The sequence below is a fragment of the Rattus rattus genome, chromosome 1 (assembly GCF_011064425.1).
Source record: "Rattus rattus isolate New Zealand chromosome 1, Rrattus_CSIRO_v1, whole genome shotgun sequence".
Taxonomy (NCBI): Eukaryota; Metazoa; Chordata; class Mammalia; order Rodentia; family Muridae; genus Rattus; species Rattus rattus.
The window spans coordinates 141,331,093-141,357,573 of NC_046154.1; the positions used below are offsets into that span (position 1 = coordinate 141,331,093).

General features: G+C 41.7%; 1 long non-coding RNA gene across 1 annotated transcript; it reads right to left on the reverse strand.

Annotated features, from left to right (window-relative positions):
- Window positions 1-20,996: 20,996 nt before the first annotated feature.
- Window positions 20,997-24,033, reverse strand: LOC116889587. Its single transcript, XR_004386500.1, has 3 exons — window positions 23,955-24,033; window positions 22,175-22,246; window positions 20,997-21,262 (listed from the first exon to the last, which is right to left on the reverse strand). It is a non-coding gene; the product is annotated as an uncharacterized LOC116889587 (long non-coding RNA).
- Window positions 24,034-26,481: the final 2,448 nt, after the last annotated feature.

A 26,481-nucleotide genomic window follows, 5' to 3' on the forward strand; every position in this document is an offset into this window, starting at 1 on the left:
GGCTTCCTGCTATCTTCTCTCAATCTTCAGTCATGAAGAGCACTCTCATGAGTTGTTGGCTATCATCCCAGGTGGGCTGATGAGTAAATAAAACAGTCTGAGATTAATCAGCCTCTTGATGTTATCTGAAAAGGGGGGTATTGGGCCTTCTAGTTGTACAAGTCAGCTGAAAAGAAAGGCTAATATTGCATGGCCTGATTGAAATCCTCATCTATGGGCCTGCAGGCTCAGAAGGGGTGGGCCACTGTTGTATCAGATGAAGTGGCCCTTTTGCTCCAGGTTCCCGTGGCCGGTCCCAGTTCTGAGAGTCCTTCCCCACCCTCCCCCTTGCTGGGACCAGAAGAAGTGGGGGATAAAGGGATGCTGTATGAGGGCTCAAGGGAGATCCTTGAAGAGGGGCTGTGGGAACTGGGACCATGGTAGGGAGGTAAGGAGGTGGAGGATCCATCAGTATCAGAACTGCTGTGGAAGGGTCCTGGATGATGATGTTCTTCACAGACTCATTGTTCTCTATGAGATTCTTCTCCTTCATGACCAGGACCTGGGACAGTCTTGGAGACAAAAAAGCTTTTATCCAAGGGAGGGGATGAGGTCCTTTACTAGATCCTTCTGGGTAACTATATAGGGCACTTGGTCTGGGTGGCTGAGGGATCCTAGTCTAAAGACTCTTTCCTTTATTTCTTGGATCACCTGAAAGTCAAAGGTCTCTACAGGTGGCCACCCTACTCCAAAGGTGGGCAATTTGGAGGAGCAGAGAGTAACTAACCTTCTCTTCTTTACTACTACTGACAAATTTTCTCCTCTTTCCCCAACCTCCCTCCAGTGGTTAACTAGGATGTTTAATAGGTTAGATTCAGTCTGTCTCATGTCCAAAAATAGCTTAAGTCGAAGTCCAAGAACACAGAGAAAGACAATCAAAATTCAAACAGCTCACCCTTGCAGAGCAAGACTCGATTGGCTCCTGCTGATACTGAAGTCCAAAAACAAAGAGAAAGACAATCAATACACAGACAGTTTGCCCCTGCCATGGGCACAGAAACCATGTAATCAGGTGACTTGGCCAACTTATGCTGGTATTGAGTCTAATAGGTTCCAAAAGGAGCAGAGTCCTCCTGACTCCCTCCAGGTGTGGGGGCATGAAGCATCCTCCAAACTCCCTGCAGTCACAGACTTACCCGGTCACAACTTTAAGGCACGTCTGCCAGCTGCAATTTGACTGTACAAGGCCAGAGGCTCTCTAAGCCTTACAGATGCTCATGAGCAAACCAAAAGCAAGATAGAAAACATGGATACACACAACATAGATACAGACAACCATGGTACATGACATCAAGCTTGAGCTGTTTCACCAACCACCATTCCTCAAGATCTCATAGGGGGCCTTGCTTCCTGGCCAACACACCAAATGTAAGATTCAAAGTGAGTCTTAACTACTGGGAGACACCCCTCCCACCCCAAGTGAGACATGAGAATGGAATTTGATGCAAATGCAAGAGATTTATTTTTTCTGGTGCATCAGGGGTTGATCCTCAATCAACCCCCTGTGGCAAGTGACTAGAAGGCAACCCTGAACGGCTATCACAAGCAATTTCTATACTTTTTAGTGGTACAGGTTACATCAGAAAGGTTACAGTTTAACCTTATTGGCTAAGCATATTGACCTTTGAATCTATTGACTAGCAAGCATCTGACATGCATTCAAACTCTGTCTAGGACAAGAGGGTCAGGTGACCATCAGTCAGTACATTTTGCACTTTTTCAAGAATGTTCCTGCTCCCCCTAGAACTGTGGTTGGAGAATGGAACTTGACCTAGCTTTGACCCATGGTGGGAAGCTGGTTCTTGGCCTAGTCTTGACCTGAGGCAGTGAGTGTAAGGCTGGCAAAAACCCCTAGAGTCCTTAATTATACTATGTGAAAGCATCACCCCTCAATAAATAACTGATAGCCTATTGGCAAAAGGTGGGAAATTTAGGGTGTAAATTTTAGTAGAGAGATAGGAACTCTGGGAACTAGTCAACGGCCAGAAGATTCACTACCAAGACTCTGAGGAATCCAACATAAAATGCTTGCTCAAGAAGAGGGCTGGAGAGATGGCTCAGCAGTTAAGAACACTGACTTCTCTTTCAGAGGTCCTGAGCTCAATTCCTAGCAACCACATGGTAGCTCACAACCATCTGTAATGGGATCCTATGCCCTCTCCCAATGTGTCTCAAGATAGCGACAGTATACTCACATACATAAAATAAACAATAAGGGGTTGGGGATTTAGCTCAGTGGTAGAGCACTTGCCTAGCAAGCACAAGGCCCTGGGTTCAGTCCCCAGCTCTGAAAAAAAAGAAAAGAAAAAAAAAACAATAAATCTTTTATAAAAAACTAAAAAAAAGGGGTTAAATGGATTTAGCCCAGGGGGGTAGGGGGCTTGCCTAGGAAGGACAAGGCCCTGGGTTCGATCCCCAGCCCCAAAAAAAAAAAAAAAAACCAAAAAAAAAAAAAAAAAAAAGAACCAAAAACTGAGAAATAGCCAGCCATATGGTTGAACACAGAATAAACAGGATATACAAGTTATGAGGTAGTGCGGGAACAAGCACAAATTTAAGGCCTAGGCATCTCTTATTAAATAATTAAATCTCAAAGTTTTTGTTCAGGAACTGGGGTGTGAGTAGAAAATCATGCAGTTACAGTCTTCAGCTTTCCTTAAGAGGTATCCCATATGTTTTAGTTAGGGTTTTACTGCTGTAAACAGACACCATGAGCAAGGCAAGTCTTATCAAGGACAACATTTAACTGGGGTGGCTTATAGGTTCAGAGGTTCACTCTGTCAACATCAAGGTAGGAGCAGGGCAGAATCTAGGCAGGCATGATACAGGCAGAGCTGAGAGTTCTACATCTTCACTTGAAGTCTGGTAGTGGAAGACTGACTTCCAGATAGCTAGGACTAAGGTGTAAAAGCCCAAGCCCACAGTGACACATCTATTCCAACAAGACCACACCTCCAAATAGTGCAACTCCCTGGGCCAAGCATACCCAAATCATGGCATTCCACTCCCTGACCTCCATAGGCTTGTTCAATCATATGAGTTTACGGGGGTCATACACAGCATAATGCAAAATACATTTAATCCAACTTCCAAAGCCCCCATAGTCTATAATAGTCTCTACAATGTCAACTGTCCAAAGTTCAAGATCTCTTCTGAGATTCATCCAATCACTTAACCGTAATCCCCAAAGTAAGATAGGAAACCAGCTGGACAAAGTCCAAACTCTTCATTTCCATGTCTAATGTAAATGGTCTTCAGATCTCCAATTCCTTTTTCATCTTTGTTCACTGCAACAAACCTCTTTCTCCTAGGGTGGTTCCACTCTCTGTTAGCAGCTTTCCTCAGCAGATTGTCCATTGTTCAGACATCTTGAACATCTTGGGGTCTTCGGAGATCAGCATCAATTCAGAACCAGTATCCAATAGACACAGAAAGTCTGATTACTTCCTTTTCCCCAGTGTTCAGTTACCCTTGTAAAAGGCCATAGGTTCCTCTGGGGAAGAACTAGAGATAGACTAACAACAAAACTTTTAGGCGTTTTACCAAGATTCTTCCTCAGGGAAACCTAGCCACCCCTTCATTCAAGGGGTCTGCAAACTGACTCAAGTCTGGAAATTGATTCACTGGCTGAGACTGCCTTTTGCCACGATCTAATGTAGCCGTTCTTTCATTTGTTTGATAATTTTTCTGTTTATACAGATCAAACAGACATACATCAAAATAGATAGGGCTTCCTATCTATTTTATGACTGGAAACACCATGACTGATTAGCCAGTACCAAAGTTCCAAATGAGTCATGCCATTATAAATGTCACATTTCCTTTGCTGACCATTATGGGCTATTTCATTATAAACATTGTTTTGTCTATGCTGCTCATTATAATAACTATGATCATGTTGTCTCTGGCAATTCAATGCTGCCACCTGGGATTAAAGATTTGACCATTGTGCCTGGTCCTAAATTTAGTTGGATGGCATCTCGCCCCAAGGTCATTAAGCCCTTAATTCAATTTAATATTCTTGAACATAGGATTCAGCTCCATTTCACTTCCTGGTATCCCTTTAATACTCAGACTATATATTTTGAATTTTTCCTTTGTCAACTTGCTCCTTTTCATTAAAATGCTCTTCATAAAAGTGTACTTTAATAACCACACAAAAGAATTTACACCAGGCTATTTTAAGACTTCCTTTTTCAAAGCAATTAATCTAAATCTCTTCACCTTAGCCTCAGGCAGACTCTTACAATGACAAAAAAAACAGCCTGAATTTTTCCCAAAATAACACAAAACAGTCTCTAGACCACATATTGAAATTCTCCACTGAATTCTCTTGGGCCAGGTCCACATAATGTAAATCACTCTCAGTAACAAAGTCTTCCATATTCCTACTAGGATACTCATTATGCCCCATTTAAGGCATTCCACTGCTTTCCAAATCCCAAGTCCCAAAATCCACATTCTTCTGAACAAATGCATGACCAAGCCTATTACAGCAATACCCCACTCCTGGTACCAACTACTGTTTTAGTTAGGGTTTTACTGCTGTAAACAGACAACATGACCAAGGTAAGTCTTATCAAGGACATTTAACTGGGATGGCTTACAGGTTCAGTCTGTCATCATCAAGGAGGGGGTAAGACAGCATCTAGGCAGGCATGATACAGGCAGAGCTGTATCTACATCTACTAGATCTTCATTTGAAGTCTGGTAGTGGAAGATTGACTTCCAGATAGCTAGGACTAGGGTGTAAAAGCTCAATCCCACAATGACACACCTATTCCAACAAGACCACACCTCCAAATAGTGCAACTCTCTGAGTCAAGAATATTTAAACCATGACACCATGACTCTGACATCTCAAAAATTTGGGGGTCTCCAAAGCAGTACAGGTTTCGCCTTCACCTCTTCAAACAATGCCCTCTCTGGGCTCCAATGCAGGGACACTTCTGACACATTCTTGGCCTCAATGGCTTTCCTTAGCTATGGAGGGAGATTGTATCCTTGACTTTATAGCCAGAATCACATGAACAGCACTGCCAAGTTTTTCTGCTTGCTGAGGCTGGAACTTGACCTTCTCATTCAAAAACATTTTCACTTGTTTGCTTTCTGTTTTTGATGGTCTCCTTCACTGCTTAAGCTTTCCTTTATTTCTGTTCATAGTGTAGAAGCTTAGCTGAGTGAAGTCTTACCCTATGGTTCCCCACTCCCTTTATTCACCTAGACTTTTCTTTAAACTTTTTATCTCTTTGAGCACTAAACTTAGCATCGTTACATTTTCTGGTGCTCATAGTGTACCTTTTGTATTTTTCCTTGCTTAGTTTGCTAGTTTTCATTGCAGATTTGCATGAGAATGGCCGCAAATAACCATGTAACACAGTCAATACTAAACTGTCCTGAAATCTCTTTTGCCAATACCATTAATCCAAAACTCTTCAATTTCTGGTAGATTTTTTGTTTGTTTGTTTGTTTGTTTGTTTGGTAAAAAGGCAAAAGGCAGCCATATTTTCTCAACGTATCACAAGAATGTTCTTTAGGCTACTTACTAATATTCTTCTCTTGTGAAACTTGAGCTGGGCCCCAAAGTTCAATTTGCTTTTAGCACTATCTTCCAACATGCAGCATGGTCAGGTCTGTTACAGCAATACTCTGCTATTCTGGTACCAACTTGTCTTGTTAGCGTCTATTACTGAGACAAAACATCATGGCCAAAAGGCAAATTGGGGAGGAAAGGTTTTTATTTGGCTTATACTTCCATATTATTATTCATCATCAAAGGAAGTCAGAATAGGAACTCAAATAGGGCAAGAACCTGGAGGCAGGAGCTGATGCAGAAGCCATGAAAAGGTGCTGATTCCTGGCTTGCTCCCCATGTTTTCTCAGCCTGCTTTCTTATAGAACCAGAGACCTAGCTTAGGAGTGTCCTTACCTACAATGTTCTGAGCCCTCACCCATCAATCACCAATTAAGAAAAATGCCCTATAACTGGATCTTATGGAGTCATTTCTTTTTTTTTTTTTTTTTTTTTTTTTTTTTTTTTTTTTTATTAACTTGAGTATTTCTTATATACATTTGAGTGTTATTCCCTTTCCTTTCGGGCAAACATCCCCTCCCCCCCCCCTTCCTTATGGGTGTTCCCTCCCCCCTCCCCCATTGCCGCCCTCCCCCGACAGTCTAGTTCACTGGGGGTTCAGTCTTAGCAGGACCCAGGGCTTCCCCTTCCACTGGTGCTCTTTACTAGGATATTCATTGCTACCTATGAGGTCAGAGTCCAGGGTCAGTCCATGTATAGTCTTTAGGTAGTGGCTTAGTCCCTGGAAGCTCTGGTTGCTTGGCATTGTTGTACATATGGGGTCTCAAGCCCTTCAAGCTCTTCCAGTTCTTTCTCTGATTCCTTCAACGGGGGTCCTGTTCTCAGTTCAGTGGTTTGCTGCTGGCATTCGCCTCTGTATTTGCTGTATTCTGGCTGTGTCTCTCAGGAGCGATCTACATCCGGCTCCTGTCGGTCTGCACTTCTTTGCTTCATCCATCTTGTCTAATTGGGTGGCTGTATATGTATGGGCCACATGTGGGGCAGGCTCTGAATGGGTGTTCCTTCAGTCTCTGTTTTAATCTTTGCCTCTCTCTTCCCTGCCAAGGGTATTCTTGTTCCCCTTTTAAAGAAGGAGTGAAGCATTCACATTTTGATCATCCGTCTTGAGTTTCATTTGTTCTAGGCATCTAGGGTAATTCAAGCATTTGGGCTAATAGCCACTTATCAATGAGTGCATACCATGTATGTCTTTCTGTGATTGGGTTAGCTCACTCAGGATGATATTTTCCAGTTCCATCCATTTGCCTACGAATTTCATAAACTCGTTGTTTTTGAGAGCTGAGTAATATTCTATTGTGTAGATGTACCACATTTTTCTGTATCCATTCCTCTGTTGAAGGGCATCTGGGTTCTTTCCAGCTTCTGGCTATTATAAATAAGGCTCTGCAAATGAACATAGTGGAGCACGTGTCTTTTTATATGTTGGGGCATCTTTTTGGGTATATGCCCAAGAGAGGTATAGCTGGATCCTCAGGCAGTTCAATGTCCAATTTTCTGAGGAACCTCCAGACTGATTTCCAGAATGGTTGTACCAGTCTGCAACCCCACCAACAATGGAGGAGTGTTCCTCTTTCTCCACATCCTCGCCAGCATTTGCTGTCATCTGAGTTTTTGATCTTAGCCATTCTCACTGGTATGGAGTCATTTCTTAATTGATGTTCCCTCTCTTCACATAATTATAGCTTGTGTCAAGTTGACATAAAACACAACCCTGGAGATTGGACTTGCATAATAATAATGTTAGAGGTATGTCAGTGTTCTAGCATAAAACTTCTATGAAAAGATACGACTTAAGAAATCAGGAATGCACTGTGTATTTTCTTGTTAGTTTAGTCAAGACCAACTAGAGACACCTAGGAAAATCAGTCACTACTAAGTGATTACCTCCGTCAGATTGCTTGTGCACATGCCTAGTGGGGATTTTCTTGGTTAGTGATTTCTGTGGGAGAGGCCAACATGTTGGAAGTGGTAGCACCTCTAGGTGAGTTGTCCTGGGTTATATAAAAAAGTAAATAGCAATCTATGGGAAGCAAGTCAGTAAGTAGCTTTTATCCATGCCTTCTGCTTCAATTCTTGCCTCCAGGATTCTGTCTTTAGTTCCTTTCCTAGCTTCCCTCAGTGTTGAACTGTGATGTAGAAGTAGATGTCAAATGAACCTATTCCTCCCAAGATGCTTTTGGTTAGCAGTTTTGTCACTGAAATCAAACTAGACCAGTGTCCAGATATTTCCCCAAAATTATCAAGAAGATTGGTGCTCGCAGGTGGGTATTCATCTCTTAAAACATTGAAAGAAAAATAGGGAAAGGAATTGGGATAGGTTTGAGGTTAAGGGCTAAAGAAAGTGAGTCTTGGGCTAGAGAGATTACTCAGAGGTTAAGAGCACTGACTGCTCTTCCAGAGGTCCTGTGTTAAATCCCAGCAACTACATGGTGGCTCACAACCACATGTAATGAGATCAGATGCCCCTTCTGGTATATGTCAAGACAGCTACAGTATACTTATATATAATAAATAAATAAATCTTTAAAAAGTAAAAGAAAAGAAAGTGAATCCTATAATTTTGTTGGAGAACTAATACTTATTTTTCCTAAACTCCAGTACAGGCCAAGTATCGCCCCAAATTCTGTGTATATTTGATTCCAGTTTTACTTCCAGTATTGTTAGTTTAGTTTTTGTTTTCCATTTTTATCATTGCTTGAGACTATCTCTCTTGTAGTTTGAATGAAAATGGATGGCTCCCATAGGTCCATAGGGAATGACACTATTGGGAGGTGTGGCCTTGTTGAAGTAGGTTAGAGCAGGTGTGTCACTAGCAGTGGGGTTTTGAGGTCTCAGAAACTCAGTCCAGCTCTTTGCTTGCTGCCTGTGTATCCAGATGTAAGGAGTGGTTCTGATGCTTTGATCCAGAATCTGCATGTGAATTTTGAAGTTCCTGTTCCCCAATTGGTTCTTGATCAATCAATAAAGATGCCAGTGGCCAATGGTTGGGTGATAGAGGTAGGACTTCCAGGTTCCCGCAGGCATTCCAGGAGAATAAGTTCTGCTTTGAAGAGAAAGAGAGAGAGCCACCAGTCACCTGAGATCTCAGGTAGACTGAGATCAGGTCATTGACTGGTTCCTTGGCTAAGCCTGGGGTAACAGGCAGGAGATTAAAAATGCAACTAAACTGGAGGCAGAACTAAGATGCTGAGCAAGGAGAAGGTAACTGGGCAGCAACTAACTTGAGGTCTGATTTTGAGAGTTGAGCAAGGAATACAGAGAAGGGCATGCTAGCCATGGGAGGCTTAGAAGAGCCCAGCCACTGATGCATAAGGCAGGTTAAAAATGAGTTAGTGTTCGTGTGTGTGTGTGTGTGTGTGTGTGTGTGTGTGTGTGTGTGTGTGTGTGTGTGTGTGTGTGTGTCTTTCATCTTCAGATCCAAGGGAACCTGGGCAGGGGCTGGTAGTGCAGACCACCCAGAGCTTAAAGTGGGGTAGTAGAAACTACATGTTACATCCAGATATAGAACTGTCCACTCCTTCTCAAGTCACCGTGCTTTATCCCATGACAATAATGGATTATACCTTTGAATGGTAAGCCACACCCAAGTAAATGTGTCGCTTTATAAGAATTGCTATAGTTATGATGTCCCTTTACAGCAATAGAAACCCTAAGATGGCTCATCATTTGCCCTAAGATGTCCTAGAACTCTCAACACTTAGGCCTCAATATCCTAAATTCTGGAATTAAAGGCTTTCCCCAGATAAAATTGTTTGTATTTTATTTCTTCCCAGTTGATGTAACAGGGGGAAATGTTGCAAATTCATCATTAAGAGTGGCTTATCAAATTAACTGTAGTAACTAAATATTGCATATTAAAATAATTACTTGTTTCTATTTGCCTATATCAATAATTTTGAGACTTTTTTTGGAAGAATGCAGGGCCTAAGGTCCCACTCCTATGCTGCATTCTGTGTAATATTTTTTCTTTATCTGCTTAGCCCAGGAGCAGAAATCCCACTGATGATTAATCTTTGGTATTGCTATATTGTCCTTACCTAGTCAGTATTTACTGACACACATCTTTCTGCACTTGAGGGAAATATGATGGAAAACACATAAAGGTTGCCCCTGACTCATGGGAATTATGTTTAAATGGAAAGTTGGAAAACAAATTTAACAATAATAATCTATGCATGAGTTTTTACTGTGACTCTTTCTTTGGAATAAAACAGAATGGAGATGTGATAAAAATGAGACTGTGTGGGTGGGAGAAGGCAGAGGTGGGAAGGACCCCCCCTGAGACTGAGCCCTTAGTGAAAAGAAGGAACCAGGTCACAGCAAATGAAAATGAGTCTGAAGTGTTTTTGAAAAGGCAAGGTGTGTCTGTGCCTTGTAGTAAGGAGGGCATGTAACTGGAGGCTGGGACAGACACAGGAAGCCATGGAGGCCATTACAAAGTTTGCCATTTATTCTAACTACAGTGGAAAATATTGGTCAGTTTATGCAAAAGACTGCCATAAGAACTTCATTGTAAAAAAGAGATATCTCAGACAGGTGACAAGCTGTTGCCAGTTAGAAATAGAAATAACATTTCTGTAGCTGAGCAGAAAGAAATCATTTTGGATAATGGCTGCTAGCAGTATAGAGAAAGCCTAACTGAGACAGTGTACTAAAGGGATAATGCATGCTACAGGGTGCCATAGCCAGCGTGAAGACAATGGGTTCCTCCTGGGAAAGAGGAGCAAGTCATTGCCACTTCACCCACCTGGCAGGATGATCTGGGCCAGCATCAATCACTACACCAAGCCAGAAACTTCCCATTCAACTACATTGTGATTCCATGAAAGATGCCACTGTCTAGATTCTTGTTTCATTCCTCAGCCCCAACCCAGATCTCCTGCACCCAATGAGATGGAAGGCAGCTGAAAACAAAGAAGATGCTGTAGCAAAAAGCAGGGGAATGAATATTTAACTGCTTTGAAAATCTCGGAAGAAATTTGACTCTTTCTGTAGCGCTTTGGGTTTTGAAAATAAATGTGGAATTTTGTGAACTAGGAAGAAGTTGAAGATCAGCATGGTGGGTGGTATATTTCTACTGGGAGAAAAGAGTTGTTGTTTTTTGTTGTTTATGTCAAAGGTAATCAGCTTGACGAGTACTCATATCTCCTGAACCTCCTCTTCCCCTTTGTGTTGGGGAGCCAACTGTAGCAGAGTGTGAAGCAGAGCTCCTATCAATGGTGTGACACATGGTCACCACCTACATCAAGGATAAAAGATGGGCCCTGGCACATCCTTACTACAAAAACAGGAGAGGGGAGGGGTCACCTTGCCAAGCTGCATTTGCTTTGTTCCCCTATCTTTTTGTGCACAATCGAGATCACTCTTTGTTTTCAACAGTTTTGGGATTAAAAATGTATCTTGGAGAGTACTCAGATCAGAAACCCTCCCATGGGAGAAAGACATCCCCGTTGTGTTGCTGTGGTCTCCTGAGCCTCAAGTGAACTACTCTCTTTTGGATGTGTAATAACACCAGGAGAGAAAACTTCTTGGAAATCTGGGGAAAGAGCCCAGGAAACTACCACGGCCACTGGGAAAACTGCAGAGTGAGGTAAAAGTTGCTTGGTGGTCCCGTTTTCTGGAGGTTGCTTGAGAGTACCTGAGTGAAGGGTTGTACCTCTAAGGGATTCTCAACTTAGATGTTAGAAATTCTTAGAGGATTGAGCACCAAGCACCAAAATAAGAAACAATCAGGCCAAAAATGCTCCAAGAAAATAAAATAAATTCCCCTAGATAAGAAATTTGTCTTTGGCTGCCCCCAGAGGCTCATCCACTCCATTCTGTCTGTAGCCTGGGCTACAGAGACATGAACAATGTGGAAGAAGCGACCTTCCAAAACCCAGTTTAACTTCTGTCTTCTCATTCTCTCTCTCATTCTCTCTCTCATTCTCTCTTCCTCCTTCCATTCTTCTCTCTCCCTCTCTTTCTCGTTCCCTTTCTCCCTCTCTCCTCCCTCTCTCCCTCCCTCCATCATGACCCACACTGATTCTCTTTTCTTCCCTCTCAAACATGTTTCCTCAGAGAACCTCAGAGTGCTTGGATCGGGTTTTAAAGAAGGAAGCAAAATAGTGCACTTAGGTCTGATATTACCCTATACCTTGTGACCCCCAAGCAGATGGTTTTCTAAGTAAAACTGCCTTGTAAGACTACTCGGGTTTTAAATCAGGATTAACTTTTTAAAGATCTATTTATTTATTTATTTTATCTTTGTGAGTACATTGTTGCTCTCTTCATGAGGTCCAAATTGAACCTCTTCAATGAGACTCACAGAGGCAGTTATCGATGTAATAGCAAGAGGAGTTTAATTCTGACATGTCAGGGTCCTCCCACTTCAAGGGGAGACAACCCTGAGCAGATTTTAACAGGGGATTATATACCTTGCAAACAATTGGGGCAGAATCTGCACAATGGTAACTAGGCAGGGTACTGTGCATATTTGGTGGAGCGAAACAACTTTCAGATTGAACTCAATGTACTGTTCAAGACTTTACCAAGGTGTGGGGGGGGGGCGTCGGTTGGAAGCCACAGGTAACTTTGTATGACACTTTGGCTTGTAGCTGTTCCAGGAACTAAAGCAGCTTTTTTCTTCCTGGAAGAGAGAGGTCCTTGTGCTCAAAGGTTTGTAATGGGAATTTTCCAGAGGGGCACAGATCCACCTGATTACAGCCTATGCCATTCTTTTTTTTTTTTTTTAATTTTTTATTAGATAAATTTCTTTACTTATATTTCAAATGTTATACTCTTTCCCAGTTTCCTCTCCATAAGCTCCCATCCCCTCCCCATATGGGTATTCCCCATATTGCCCCCCCATATTCCCCTGCACTGAGAGTCCAATCTTGGCAGGACCAAGGGCTTCCTTCCCCTTCCCCTGGTACCCCAACAAGGCTATTCTCTGCTACATATGCAGTAGGAGCCCTGAGTCTTTCTGTAGTGGTTTAGTCCCTGGAAGCTCTGATTGTTTGGCATTGTTGTTCTTTTTTTTTTTTTAAATTTATTTATCATATATATGAGTACACTTTAACTGTCTTCAGACACACCAGTAGAGGGCCTCAGATCTCATTACAGATGGTCATGAACCACCATGTGGTTGCTGGGATTTGAACTCAGGACCTTTGGAAGAGCAGTCAGTGCTCTTAACCACCGAGCCATCTCTCCAGCCCAGCATTGTTGTTCTTATGGGGTTGCAAGCTCCTTCAACTCTTTCAATCCTTCCTCTAATTCCCCCCAAGGGGGTCCTGTTCTCAATTCAGTGGTTTGCTGCTAGCATTGACCTCTGTATTGGACATGCTCTGGATGTGTCTCTCAGGAAAGATCTATATCCGGTCCCCTTCAGCATGCATTTTTTAGCTTCATCAATCTTATCTAGTTTTGGTGACTGTATATATGCCATTCTTGAATGAGGCAAAACAATGCTAAAGGAATCCTCCCAGTTTCTCTGTGCAACAAATCAATAGCTCCATCTACTGGCAGTGGGAACACCTTATTCTTACTTCCTTCATGAGTTCCTTTCCCAGTAACACCTTGTCTGTGAGCTGAGTGGAGCTGAGCTCCACTACTTGATATCACTTGTCTTCTGTTGCAGTTTGTGTGGTAAGATATGGATTCATATTTCTTGTACTGACATGGTGAAATTCCTTCATGAGTCTTTGCTTTTCTACTTTCTTCCTGCATGCCTAGCCCACTGGTATGTCTTCCTTATCTATGCTAACCTCAAATGTACTTTTTTAATATTTCTTTTATGTGTATGTGTCTGCATGCTTGATTGTGTGTGTGTGTGTGTGTGTGTGTGTGTGTGTGTGTGTATCACATGCATATAGAATCCAAAAAATGTCAGAAGAACTGGAGTTATAGACAGATAGACAGTTATGAACTGCCATGTGAGGGTTGGAAACCATACCTGAGTCCTCTTCAAGAGCAGTAAGTTCTCTAGAACACTAATCCATCTCTCATGTCTTTTTAAAGAAAGAGGGTGGCTTCACATTTAATCTGTGAGGTGCATGAATCACACAGGAAGGTGCGTCTTGGTGGAAGACAGGCTCCTTTTATCCTGGTACTGAGCTCATCACGAGCAAAAGTTTACCATGTTATTTTGTCTCCATCTTGGCTGAAAGCAAAGACAACTCAACTGTGTGGGAAGGAGGCGAGAGAAGCAGTCTGTGCTGAGTCTTAATGCCTGCTCTTCTGCCCAGTGTCTTCCAGCCTGTTTTTCTTTAAAATGTCCTCTTCCTTCCCAAGACTCCTTTGCTCCATGCCATTTGTCTGCTTTCGTTCCTGCCCTGGGCACTCTTGCTTTTGTTTCTGCTTTCCAGCCGCAATGATGTAAACAGGCTATGGAGAAGAACATGTTGATGGCATCTCTTACAGTTTTCTGTGTTCTGAATTCTCTAGATTACAGGTTCTAAAACAAAAAACAGTAAAGTAAAAGACTGATGACTGGTTTAAATAAGAATGACCTTCATAGGCTTATAAATTTGAATGCTTGTTCATCAGGAAGTGGCATTACTAGGAGGTGTGGCCTTGTTATAGTAGGCATGTTCCTGTTGGAGAAAGTGTGTCACTGGGCAGGTAGGCTTTGGGGTTTCAAATGGTCAAGCCAGGTCCAGTGTTTTTCTTCTTCCTGCTACCTGTGGATCTGGATCTTGAACTCTCAGCTCCTTCTCCAGCACTTGTGTGCTACTATGCTTTCCACTATGCTGGTAATAGACTAACCCCTGGACTTGTAAGTAAGCCCCAATTAAATTAGATGTTTCCTTTTATGTGAGTTGCAGTGGTCATGGTGTCGCTTCACAGCAATAGGCAATTGACTAAGATATAGTCCATGGAGAGAATAGAGATGACTTTCTGCCTCCCAACAGAGAGGGGAAGAGAAAGGAAGGGAGAGAGAGAGAGGGAGGGAGGGAGAGAGAGAGAGAGAGAGAGAGAGAGAGAGAGAGAGAGAGAGAGAGAGAGAGAGAGAGAGAAGAGAGGGAGAACCTTGCAATAATAATAACTTCAGCATCGTAGATTAACAGGCCTCCTTAGCTGAATTCTGCTGGACACTGTAAACTTCAGTTTGAGGATCCACTGTGTACTGCTGTTTCTATCTGCTACTTACATCATGCAAAACAAAAACAAGGTTATGCAAGATTACTCTCTGGACTATAGAAAGAAACAGGAGGATCTCTGTAAATTCGAAGTGGGGAGATAGATAGATAGATAGATAGATAGATAGATAGATAGATAGATAGATAGACAGACAGACAGATAGATCATAGATAGTGAGTTCCAGGACAACCGAGGCAATGTAAAAGACTCTGCCTCAAAAACAAAATAAACAATATCAAACCAAAATAAGTAATCACTGCAGGCTTGTTAAGTCAAAATTCTTTTAGTCAAGAGAATAGAATTTCTAGCTAGGATAAAAGCTTCACCTTCCAGTTGGGTGAGGTCAATCACTCAGTCAAGGGACCAGGCTCATCTTAAAGCATGCTGAAGCCATCATTTATTGTAACAATAACTTATTGTTACCAGATATTTCATAGTCAACATATTCTAGGTACATTCGAAAAAAAGTAAAATAAAGTAGAGAATCAAAAGAACCATTTTGGAGTTTTATTGTTTCTATCAAAAGTGATCCTTAAAGCCTAGAAAAAATATTAAGGCCTAGATGGAATGTTAAGACCTACATGGGATGCTAAAGCCTAGGTAACTGTGACTTGGCTGGCCTGCCATTATAAGAAAACTTTCTCATGTGTTTCTGCTGTTCCTGGAAACCTTTCTATGCCAAGTTGATTACATACTCTGTTGTATTCTGTGCCCCTGGAAACCAATCATAAGAGAAGGTAGTAAAACTGCTTTGTATAGTTAATTACCCACAATAAACCTGGACCCAAACGAATCAACCAGCAGCATTTCCTGCACCTGTATATGTTTTTTATAAGCTGCCCTTGTGATGTACCCCAACATAAGAGATAAAAGAGACTATTTAAAATAAGACTTTTATTTTGAGTAGTGGTTAAGTAAAGTTTAAGTTCCCAAGACCTCCCTGGGAACTGACATCCTACTTGACAGAAACAGACATGTACATTGATATCCTAATATTTGGCAAGTTAAGACATGATAGACAAGACAAGTCTCATCTTGGTAGGCAAATTAAGACATGAATGTTAGACAAGGTAAGACCTCTGTCAGAATCGAATACCCTAACAATTGGAAGCAGAATAAATGCTCAATTAAAACATGTTCCTAAGGAAATCCTTTGTCCCTAACTCCTGATTGGTGGAATAACTAGGCACAGATGTTTGTAAATTTTAGGCTTAAAAGCCCTATAGGATCTTAACTCAATGTCATGGTTCAGTTCTTAAATCTGGTCAATTAGTCCTGAGGTATATACTTCATAATGGCTCAATTAATCAGTCCCTGACTGAGATAGGTGTTTGCATGGTTTATGAAGTGATTTCTGGAACCCACCAATAATTAGGTACTCTGTTTTTGCTCTTTGTTTATTGGTTGGTTGGTTTTTTTTTGTTGTTGTTGTTGTTGTTGTTTTTGTTTTTTTAAACAAAGGTAAAGACTGAAGCAGGAAAACCAAGAGTTCAAGGACAGCCTGGCCCCATAGTGAGGCCCTGTCTTAAAGCATGTCAACAGCAGCATTCAATGTCCAGAACTTCTGGAGGAGGAGGAATATAAACACCAAACACTGGCTGATTTAGAAATAGCCCCTCACTTTTGTTTGTTGGGTTTTCTTGTTTGTTGCTGTGAGACATGCTGTGATGGAAGTGAAGAACTCATTTTTCCTGCCGGCCTTTCTTGTCCTTCCACTTGCATTCAACATTGAGCTCTATGATGTCCTACATTTTGATACATGGCATGCAAGAAGAAGAACAGTCGAGAAAGAGAATGACTGGAAAAGGTCTGAAGCGAATTCAGAGAAAACAATACTCAGGGGTGGGGTAGGAACAATGGCTTAAGCTCCTCTCATTAATTGGATCAGACACAAGAGAAGGACTTGTATGTGTCTAGAAGGCTAGCTTTCTGGTAGCACATAATGACTGTCACTAGAAGGAACAGAATAGTCTAGAAGTCAGTAGCCAGGCAGCATCAAGATTCTTTTCTCGAGGCTAGTAAAATGGCTGAGTGGTTAAAAAAAAAGTACTTGCTGCTTTTGTAGAAGACCTTGGTTTGGTTCTAAACACACAAATTAACCACCCTCAGCTGTGTGTAGCTCCATTTCCAGGGGAACTGGTGCACGCTGGCTTCCAAGTGCACCTGCACATGAACCCATGCAGGTACTTAACAAATACAAATAAATGAGAGTGTAAGCTTTGCTTCCTTTCTTTATATCTCCCCCCTCCCGTTTCCTTTTGAAAACGTGGTATAGCTCAGGTTGGTCTCAAATTCTTTGGTCTGCCTCAACCCTCCAGTTGCCAGACTGATTCTAAGAAGAATACATGTGGGCGAGGTGAGAGTTAAATTGGAGGAAGGGGTGGAATAGAATAATGAAAATGAAGGTGAAATCCTTTTTGTAATATTTCAAACTCAGTAGTGCAACTTTCTAGAATTTTTATAAAGTTGAAGTTCTATTGTCTTAATGACCACAAGCACATCTCCCAAGAGGATAAAGCTATGACTCCTTTTGGTGTTTCAAAGCTATTTTTGAATGAAAATTCAGACTCAGAAGGGAGTCCTATCTATCCCAGAGTCACAGTAGTACTAATGAATCAGAAGCTTCTATTCCAGAGATAGTAAGAATAGTAATAGCACCTTCCTAGTCTTCCTTTTATGTTTTGAGAGGACCTTTGGTTCATTTGAACTTACCTAGCTTTTCCTTTTTAACTCACCATCTTAGTTGAACATATTTCTTACCATCCTGTGCTCCTGGATGGTTTCTTACCTTAATTCATTACACTGAACCACGCATCTTTTTCTGAAAATATATTTTTAACCAAAAAAAGGAAAGAAATTGCTTCGTAGTTCCTACTTGAATTCATATAGCTGTGAATTCTCATTGGAACCTACCTATTTTGTGGGGGGAAAAACACAACATGTGTGTATTAATTTAATGTCGAATTCAAGATGCCAGGGGAAAAATAGAGCAGCATGAATAATCTTTTGGGAACTTACTGACAGAAGTAGGACCCTGGGCATCAGCAAGATCAGGGCAGTCACCATGATTTGGACCAGAAGGAAGGTATGTTTAGTGGTTAGTGATAGGTCTAGACTAATTATGGAGATGTGGAAATAAAAGAAGGAGAGTGGCTTCTGTAGAGGTGGATAAAGTTTAGCAGTCTCTCTGTGAATGTGGAGAATGTGCCCAAGCATGGTGGGGAAATGGGGGTGGGGTGGGGCTTGGGGCTGTATTGGGGCAGAAGGAACTTTGGGGGAGGAAAGTTTTATCTGAGATTTGTTTTTGTAGCTTCCAGGCCAAAGCTCCTTGCGGGGATTCTTACCACAGTGTAGGCTCTTGTCCTGCAGGTCTTCTTATGGGTATGCTGACTTGGGAGTTGTTTCTCACTTTGTTTGAGATTCATTGTGTTAGGTCATTAACCCTTCAGTTAAAATGATGGAGGAGGAGGAGGAGGAGGAGGAGGAGCCCCAAGCAATGCATATGCCTTCAATCCCAGCAAAGCTACGAATCTTTGCAGACCTTTTGCCCCAGCACTGGGGAAGCAGAGGCAGGTAGATCTCTGTAAGTTTGAGGCCAGCCTGGTCTACATAGAAAGTTTCAGAACAGCCAGGGCTACAAATAGAGACCGTGTTTCCTAAAACAAACAGACAAGCAAACACATCCTGTACAGTGTGCAACTGTATTAGTAAAGCCTTCAGTTACATCCATGGTGCTGACAGCCATGCGTGTCTGTCAGCGCCATATCGCTGTGATGGCTTTGTTAACTTTGGTGTGCTAGGACACTACGGTAAGTGGTGCTGATTAGCAGCACGCTGGCAATCATAACGTTTTCATCTACAATGTCTGTAGTCACATCAAGATGAATCCTAATAGTGACTTTGAAGAAGAGACAGCTCTGCTTCTATTAAAAGGGAAATAACACTAGCCTGCTATCCTCTCAGTTCTGATGACCAAATGACACAGTATTTCTAAACTAGTCTGGGTTTCCTATGTGCAGCCTGGGTCAATATCAACAATACAGGGACTGGAGAGATGGCTCAGTGGTTAAGAGCACCAACTGCTCTTCCAGAGGTCCTGAGTTCAAATAACAATACAGGCAGTTTATGAGAAAACTCTTGACCTGGGTGAGGAAGGGAAAAGTAACTCTGAAGAGAAGGTCACAAGCGAACAGGGGAGGATTCAGTGTGAGTGCCCAGGGTCTGGAGAAAATGACAGAATACAAATCTGTGTGCCCCATGATACAGAAGCGCTTAGCTGTAGAGGTGTGTTTGGGGTTGAATGATTTCTGGCAGATCTGGCTGCCCTGAGCCTGAGTAGAGGCCCTTCTGCAGCTTCTGAGGTTCATTGTTAGTGAGGGCTAAGGGTGTCAGGAGAGTGCTGAGTCAATGCTCACACACCTTTCCAGTGGTGGGAACTATGCCATAATTATAATTCCTTTCTAGAGAGCACTTTTATTAGAAAAATTTAATATATTAGATTTGAGCCAACTATGATATTACAAACACTGATTTCTTTTTTTTAAAGATTTATTCATTTATTCATTTATATAAGTACACTGTAGCTGTCTTCAGATACAACAGAAGATGGCATCGGATCTCTTTATAGATGGTTGTAAGCCACCACGTGGTTGCTGGGAATTGAACTCAGGACCTCTGGAAGAGCAGTCACTGCTCTTAACCACTGAGCCATCTCTCCAGCCCCCAAACACTGATTTCTTAGATTCTCTTCTCTCTCCATCAGAGTCTACAATCTACAACCATAGTAACAGTGATAATAATAATAAATAATTAAGGGGCTGGAGAGATGGCTCGGTGGTTAGGAGCAGTTTCCACTTTTGCAGAAGACCCAAGTTCCCAGCACCCACATCAAGCAGCTTGCAGTTACCTGTACCTCCACTTCTTGAGGATACCACTCCCTCTTCTGGCCTTATTAGGAACTGCACTCACAAGCACAAACTCACATACTTAAAAATTAAATTAAAAAAAAAATAAAAGGAATCACGAGCTGGTCATTGTGGAATACATTTACAACCCCAGCACCAAGACAGTAAGAACATGAATTTGAGGAATGTTGAGCTACAATAGTGAGTTCCAGACATGCCTTGGGTTGGATAGGAGAGACACTGTCTTAAAAGGTTTTCTGTTTGTTTGTTTATTTGTTAGATTTATTTATTTTTATGAGTACACTGTTGCTGTCTTAGACACATCAGAAGAGGGCATCAGATCCCATTACAGATGGTTGGGAGCCATCATGTGGTTGCTGGGAATTGAACTTAGGACCTCTGGAAGAGCAGTCAGTGCTCTTAGCCATTGAGCCATCTCTGCAACCCAGGTTTTTCTTTTTAATATAGTGAGCTACCCTTAAGCTCACTATATGTGGGGATAACCTTGAACTTGAATCCTCCCATTGCTATCTATAAGTGATGGGATCACAGGCTGTGCCACCACACCAAGTTTAAAAATTGGGATTATTGGGGGTTGGGGATTTAGCTCAGCAGTAGAGCACTTGCCTAGCAAACGCAAGGCCCTGGGTTCGATCCCCAGCTCTGAAAAAAAGAAAAAAAAAAAAAAGAAAGAAAGAAAAAAATTGGGATTATTATGTGTGGAAGTTTTTGCTTAGCTTTGGTGCAGATATAAAAATTATAAAGAGAGCCATGTTTTCCCATTAACTTTCATTAATACTCGTGTATTTCGTTAATATTTGTGTGGTGCAAGATAATTCTTCTTTATCCAGTATGGCCCAGAGAAGCCAAAAGATTGGACATCCCTGCTTTAAGAAACTGAGGAAAAGAAATTTAACAAGACACTAGAAGATGAGAAAAGGTTCCATGGTCATGGGTCAGCAGAATTGATATTGTACAAATGGCTTTATTTCTGGAAGCTATTCATAAGTGCCAGGGTATTCCTCAAAATTCTGGTGATATTTTTCACGGAACTAGGAAAAGCAACCCAAAACTTCATATGGAAACACACACACACACACACACACACACACACACACACACACACACACACACCTACAATATCCTCAGTAAAAACAGTAACATTGCAGATATCACAATTCCCAATCTCTGGTTATAACACAGAGTCATACTAACAAAGATAGCATAGTACTAACACAAAACAGACTTGTAAATAAAGAAAAATAGCATATAGGACCAGAGATAACACACACAGTTACAGTCAATTCTTTTGTTTGTTTGATTTGGTTTAGTTTTTCTTTTTTTGAGACAGGATCTCTGCATATAACCTTGGATAGTCTGAAGCTCACTATGTTGGCCATGCTGGCTTCAAACTCAGAGATCTATTTGCTCCTGATTCCCAAGTGCTGGTATTAAAAAGGGTACACTATGGTGCCTAGCCCAGTCCCCCATTTTTTTTAAATGAAGCAGTCAAAAATATACATTGTGGAACAGGCAAATGGTGCTGGAAAAGTTGAATTTCTACATGAAAAAGAACTGAATTTCCAGATCCAATCCTCTCTCCCTGCAAAAAATAAAATGATTAATTAAAAATAGATTAAATGAACTACTACAATAACCCAGACTTTAAAACTGTTGTGGATAGATACCCTCAAGATACAGGGAAAGATTATTTAAATAGGACTCCAAAAGCATAGGAAACTGCCCTACAAATTAACAAATGGAACTATAGGAAATTAAGTAGTCTCTGCCCAAGAAGGGCAACAAATAACCAGATTAAAGGGGAGCCTACTGCCCAGCTGTCGTGGATCGTGCCTTTAACCAGCACTTGAGAGACAAGGGAAGCTGATTTTTGGGAGTTCAAGCCAAGCCAGCCTAATCTACAGAGCTAGTTCCAGAACAGTCAAGGCTATGCAGAGAAACTTGGGGGGTGGGGGGGCTACAAAAACAGGAAAGTAACTTTCATATCTACATATCTGACAGGGAATTACTATCAAGGATATATAAAGATCTGAAAAAAATGAAACACCCCAAAATAAGTTACTCAATTGAAACATGAACTAATGAACCGAAGAAGTTGTTCTCAGAAAAGAAATACAGGGCAGTGGGGGAGCTCAGGGAATACACGCTTGCAGCTGTCCTGGTGACCTGCAATTAATCCTCAGACCCATATGGTAGGAAAAAAGAGCAGACTCCTACAAAGGTCCTCTGGTGCCACCCCCACCCCATGCACACTCATACATAGGCATACATGCATGCACATAAAATAAATTTAAATGTGATAATTTTTTAAAAAGAAAAAGAAATAATGATGATCAATATGTACTTGAAAATGTGATCAACATCCTTAGCCACCAAGTAAATGCTAAATAAACTGCTATGATGGGGCAGGGGTTGGGGCAAAGGCTCAGTGGCTAAGAGTGTTTGCTGCTCTTTAAGAGCACTCTCGCTCAATTCTCCGCATTGGGCAACTTACAACCACTTGTAAATTGAGCTTCGGAGGATCCACTGATCTCTTCATGCCTCTGTGAATAGCTGCAGTTGACACCTGAACATACACACACAGGAACATGCCACGAACGTAAATAACAATAAAAGAGAAACCTTTAATAATGAAAGTGAACTGCTTTGAGATTCCATCTCATCCCAATCAGAATAACTATCGCCAATGAAAACAATAGTGACATAAGCTGGTGGAAATGTTGTGAATAAGGAAAGCTAGTTCACTGCTAGTGGAACTATAAGCGTGTACCGCCACTGTGGAAATCAGTGTGAATGTCCCTCAGAACGCGGACGTTGTACTCACTGCCTGATTCAGTGACACCACTCTTCCATGTACGTCTGCAGGAGAACGTACCATAGAGATAAACACCATGTGACGTCTCTCATATGTGGAATCAAAATTTAAAAGAGATATGTCATCCACAGAACAGTGATTGTAAGTCACAACAGTAGAAAGCAGATCGTGAGAGCAGGGGGAAAAAGCTTTGGAGAACTGGGAAACAAGGAAATAGAGCGTATAAGTAGAAGCAGGGACTAACTGAGCTCTAAGAAAGGAAGTTAGCAGGAAGCAGGAGGGGTATACTGTGAAGGGCAGTAAGAAATGAGGATGAGTGAGGATAAAACATCAGTGTATGGAGGTGATAAAACTCCGCACTTTGATAAGTACCTAAAGTTACTTTGTAAGTGATACACAGAAAACAAAGGTGCACTGAGAAACAGAAGCAAACCTTTCTTCAAACGGGCCTATTTCTTTTTCTTCTTTCTTTTTATCTGTCTTTTTCTTTTGGATGTTGGTCAGAGCCTCAGTATATTTGAAAGTCTCCAGCCAAAGCCTCGGCTTCCTTGCTGTCTCTCTAAAGGCCCCTCCTGCTCTCTCCCACTCTGCAGTTGCCTGCCACCTTGTGGCTGATCTTCTCTATTCGCCTAACAGCTATAAGATCTATCGCCTGCCTACCCTGGAGTTTGTCTTTTAAACTCCAATAAAATTTCCTCGCGCACCAGAAAATAAAAAGAAAAAAGAAACCAACTGAAGGGTCTGTTAAGGGCGTCCTGGGGCCTAACTCCCAGAAGGAACGGGACCTAACTGAGAGCTCGCTTTTCAGTCAAACTCCCAGGTAATGCTGAAAACGCTCCACCTGAGGCAGGAAAAGGGGGGAATAAAAAGCAAAGGACCAGGACTGGAGAGATAGCGCTGCATTTTCAAGCACTTCTCGTCCTTCCAGAGGATCGGATCCCATCCCCAGCTTCAAAACCAAAATCTCCAGCTCCAGGGGATCTGATGTCCCCTTCTGACAAGTTCTGACAAGTTCTGACATAGTTCACATACTTACATGCAGCAAAATATTCATACACATAAAATAATAAAAATTATTTTTTTTTAAAAGAAAAGAAACAGAAAATAACGCCTCATCACTCTAATGGCTTGAATTTACATCTGCTGCTGGCTGACACTCGGCAGTTTCCACAGAACTGACCAGACTGCCCTCAGGAAAAGCTATAATGCCCTTTGGGAAGACATTAGAGATGAGATTGTTTAAAAAAAAAATCTGGCTGGAGAGATGGCTCAATGGTTAAGAGCACTGACTGCTCTTCCTGAAGTCCTGAGTTCAAATCCCAGCAACCACATGGTGGCTCACAACCATGTGTAATGAGATCTGATGCCTTCGACTGGTGTGTCTGAAGACAGCTACAGTGTACTTATGTATAATAAATAAATCTTTTAAAAAAAATCAAAAGACCCAAACTATGCCTACCGACATCCTTCGATGTGTATTCTGTCTCTACTAGCTTTTCTCTAGCTGCACAAGTTACCTCAAAAGGTCTCTTCAGGGACATAATTCTGCGGGTCAGAAAAAGATGTATTACGCATACGCCAAAAAAGTTCACTAATACATAATTTTCTTTATATCTAAACTCACTTGCAAATGAATAGCTTAAAAGCCGCTGGATCGAATATACAGAGTTAACTCTAAGATATCTAGTTCTATTCTTCTAAAGGCCACACCTTACTGTTTCCAAATGTATCTCTCTGTGTTTGTGACTTTTTTAAACATCAATAAACTGCCATATCTTCCTATTCAGCCAGTAGATTCACTAACTTTGCTTCAGCCAGTCATTCTGAATTCTTTTCTGTGAAAGATACAAAGGACTAAAGCGCACCTGCTCGGAGGCCACCCAAGGTTCTACAGGGACTCCTCAGGTGTCATGGCTGGCAGTTGAGCTGCATTTTTTGCTGATAGTGACAAGCCCCAGGGCCCACTCAGAACTGTGCTGGACTCAGTTCATTTCTCAAAGGACAGGCTCAGAACAAATTCCATTTTCAGTCTCAACAGAAAGTTGGATAACAAGAAGTTGCTGGGGTTGGGGATTTAGCTCAGTGGTAGAGCGCTTGCCTAGCAAGCACAAGGCCCTGGGTTCGGTCCTCACCTCCAGAAAAAAAAAAAGTTGCTCATAGCAGAAGAAATGAGAAAGAGGTCAATGACTTTCATGTGTAAAGAAAATAAACAAAAGAGCTGAGGCGGTACACTCCTTCAAGTCCAGAATCCACTCTGTAGCCACATATCATCCTTTATCTTCTCTGTTTGTCAAAACTCTACTTCCTCTCCCCTAGCCTGGTTCTGATCTGACCTTCTTTTCCAAACTAGAGGGTCTGATCTCTGCCTGATAAGGCAGAGTTAACTAGTTCTCACAAAAGCTCTGTGTAACTTAGACCATATAAGAATATGGCAGTTTTTAAAATCTCATAAATGCTAATGCCAGATGCCTATAAAGGTGGACAAAAACTTCATTAAGATGGAGATCGTGCCAGGCGGGGGTGGCACACACTTTTAATCCCAGCATTCAGGAGGGAGAGGCAGGTGGATCTCCGGGAGTTCAAGGTCAGTATGGTTTACAAAGTGAGTTCTAGGACAGCTAGGGCAGCACAGAAAACCCCTGTGTCAGAAAACAAACAATAAGATAGAGATCATTATGAGATTTTTTTTGTATTGTTTTTTGAGACAGGGTTTCACCCTGTAGCCTTGGCTGGCTTACAATTCATTATGTAGACTGTGATGGCCTTGACCTTAGAGATCTGCCTCCTGAGTGCTGGCATCAAAGGTGTGTGTTACCACACGCAGCTGAGATTTCTTTTCTTAACAGAGCTGACTGAGGAAACATGTGGAGGTACATAACTATAAGGTTTGCATTCAAGAGAAAACAGGAGGACCATAAATTCTAGGTTAGCCTAGGCTATACTGTAAGATGCTGTCTTGCAGAATAAAACAACACAATGACAGAAGATAAACTAAAACCGTGCCCCTCAATGACAGGCAGCCAGCTTACTGCCTCCCTCCTGCATCCCTCTGTTCTCCAGCAGGAGGAACACTTTGGAAGGCTGGAGACACCACTGTACCCTGCTTGATTCTGTAGTTTCACAATCAAATGCCATTCTCTCATTAGGCATTAGGAAATACATCTGATATTTTCAAGATTTTGAACTGTTCCTTAATCCTATTCAATAGTCCTGCTTTGAATTCCCTGAACAGAGAACTTTGATGCCTTTGTGACTTCTAGTCTCACTAGTTTCCTTGTGTGCTGTGGACATGATTGATAAATGATATAATACATTCGTGTATTGCTGTGTTTTTGAGGACTTCAATTCTGCCACGGAGCAAGGATCTCACTGTTAGAGGGTTACAAATAATCAAGAAGAGGAAGCTGGAACTCTCAAGATATTAGTAGAAATGCAGTTTTTATTCATTGTAAGTACAGAGGTTTTTCAGATGGAATTTCATGTGTATGTATGAATTCATGTATATGTATGTATGTATGTATGTATGTATGTATGTACATACTGTATTGTATGCTTGTTCACGTGTGTCTCATTTTCCTGTCAGCTTAAAAGAACCTGTGGAGCACAACAAATAACCAAGCAACCAACAATTAGATCAAAGCTTCTAATACTGTCCAATATAAGAACTTGGGAGAGAAGGCTAGAGAGAGATGGGTCAGAGGTTCTGCTCTTGCAGAGCCCAAGTTTGATTCCAGAATCCAAATCAGGCAGCTCACAAGCAAACTCTAGCACTAGGGAATCCCAAGTACACATACGGACACAGGACATACGTGCATATGCTAGGAATTACGAAAGGAAGCAAATTCTCAAAGAAGCAACTTAAAGTTTCTAACTCTAACATTTCAGTAACCAGGCCCCAAACCACTTCCTATGCCTTAGTGGGGGAAAAAATAACAATGAAGAAATCACTTTTGTATTGCTGTGCTTGAAATATCCGACAGAAACAC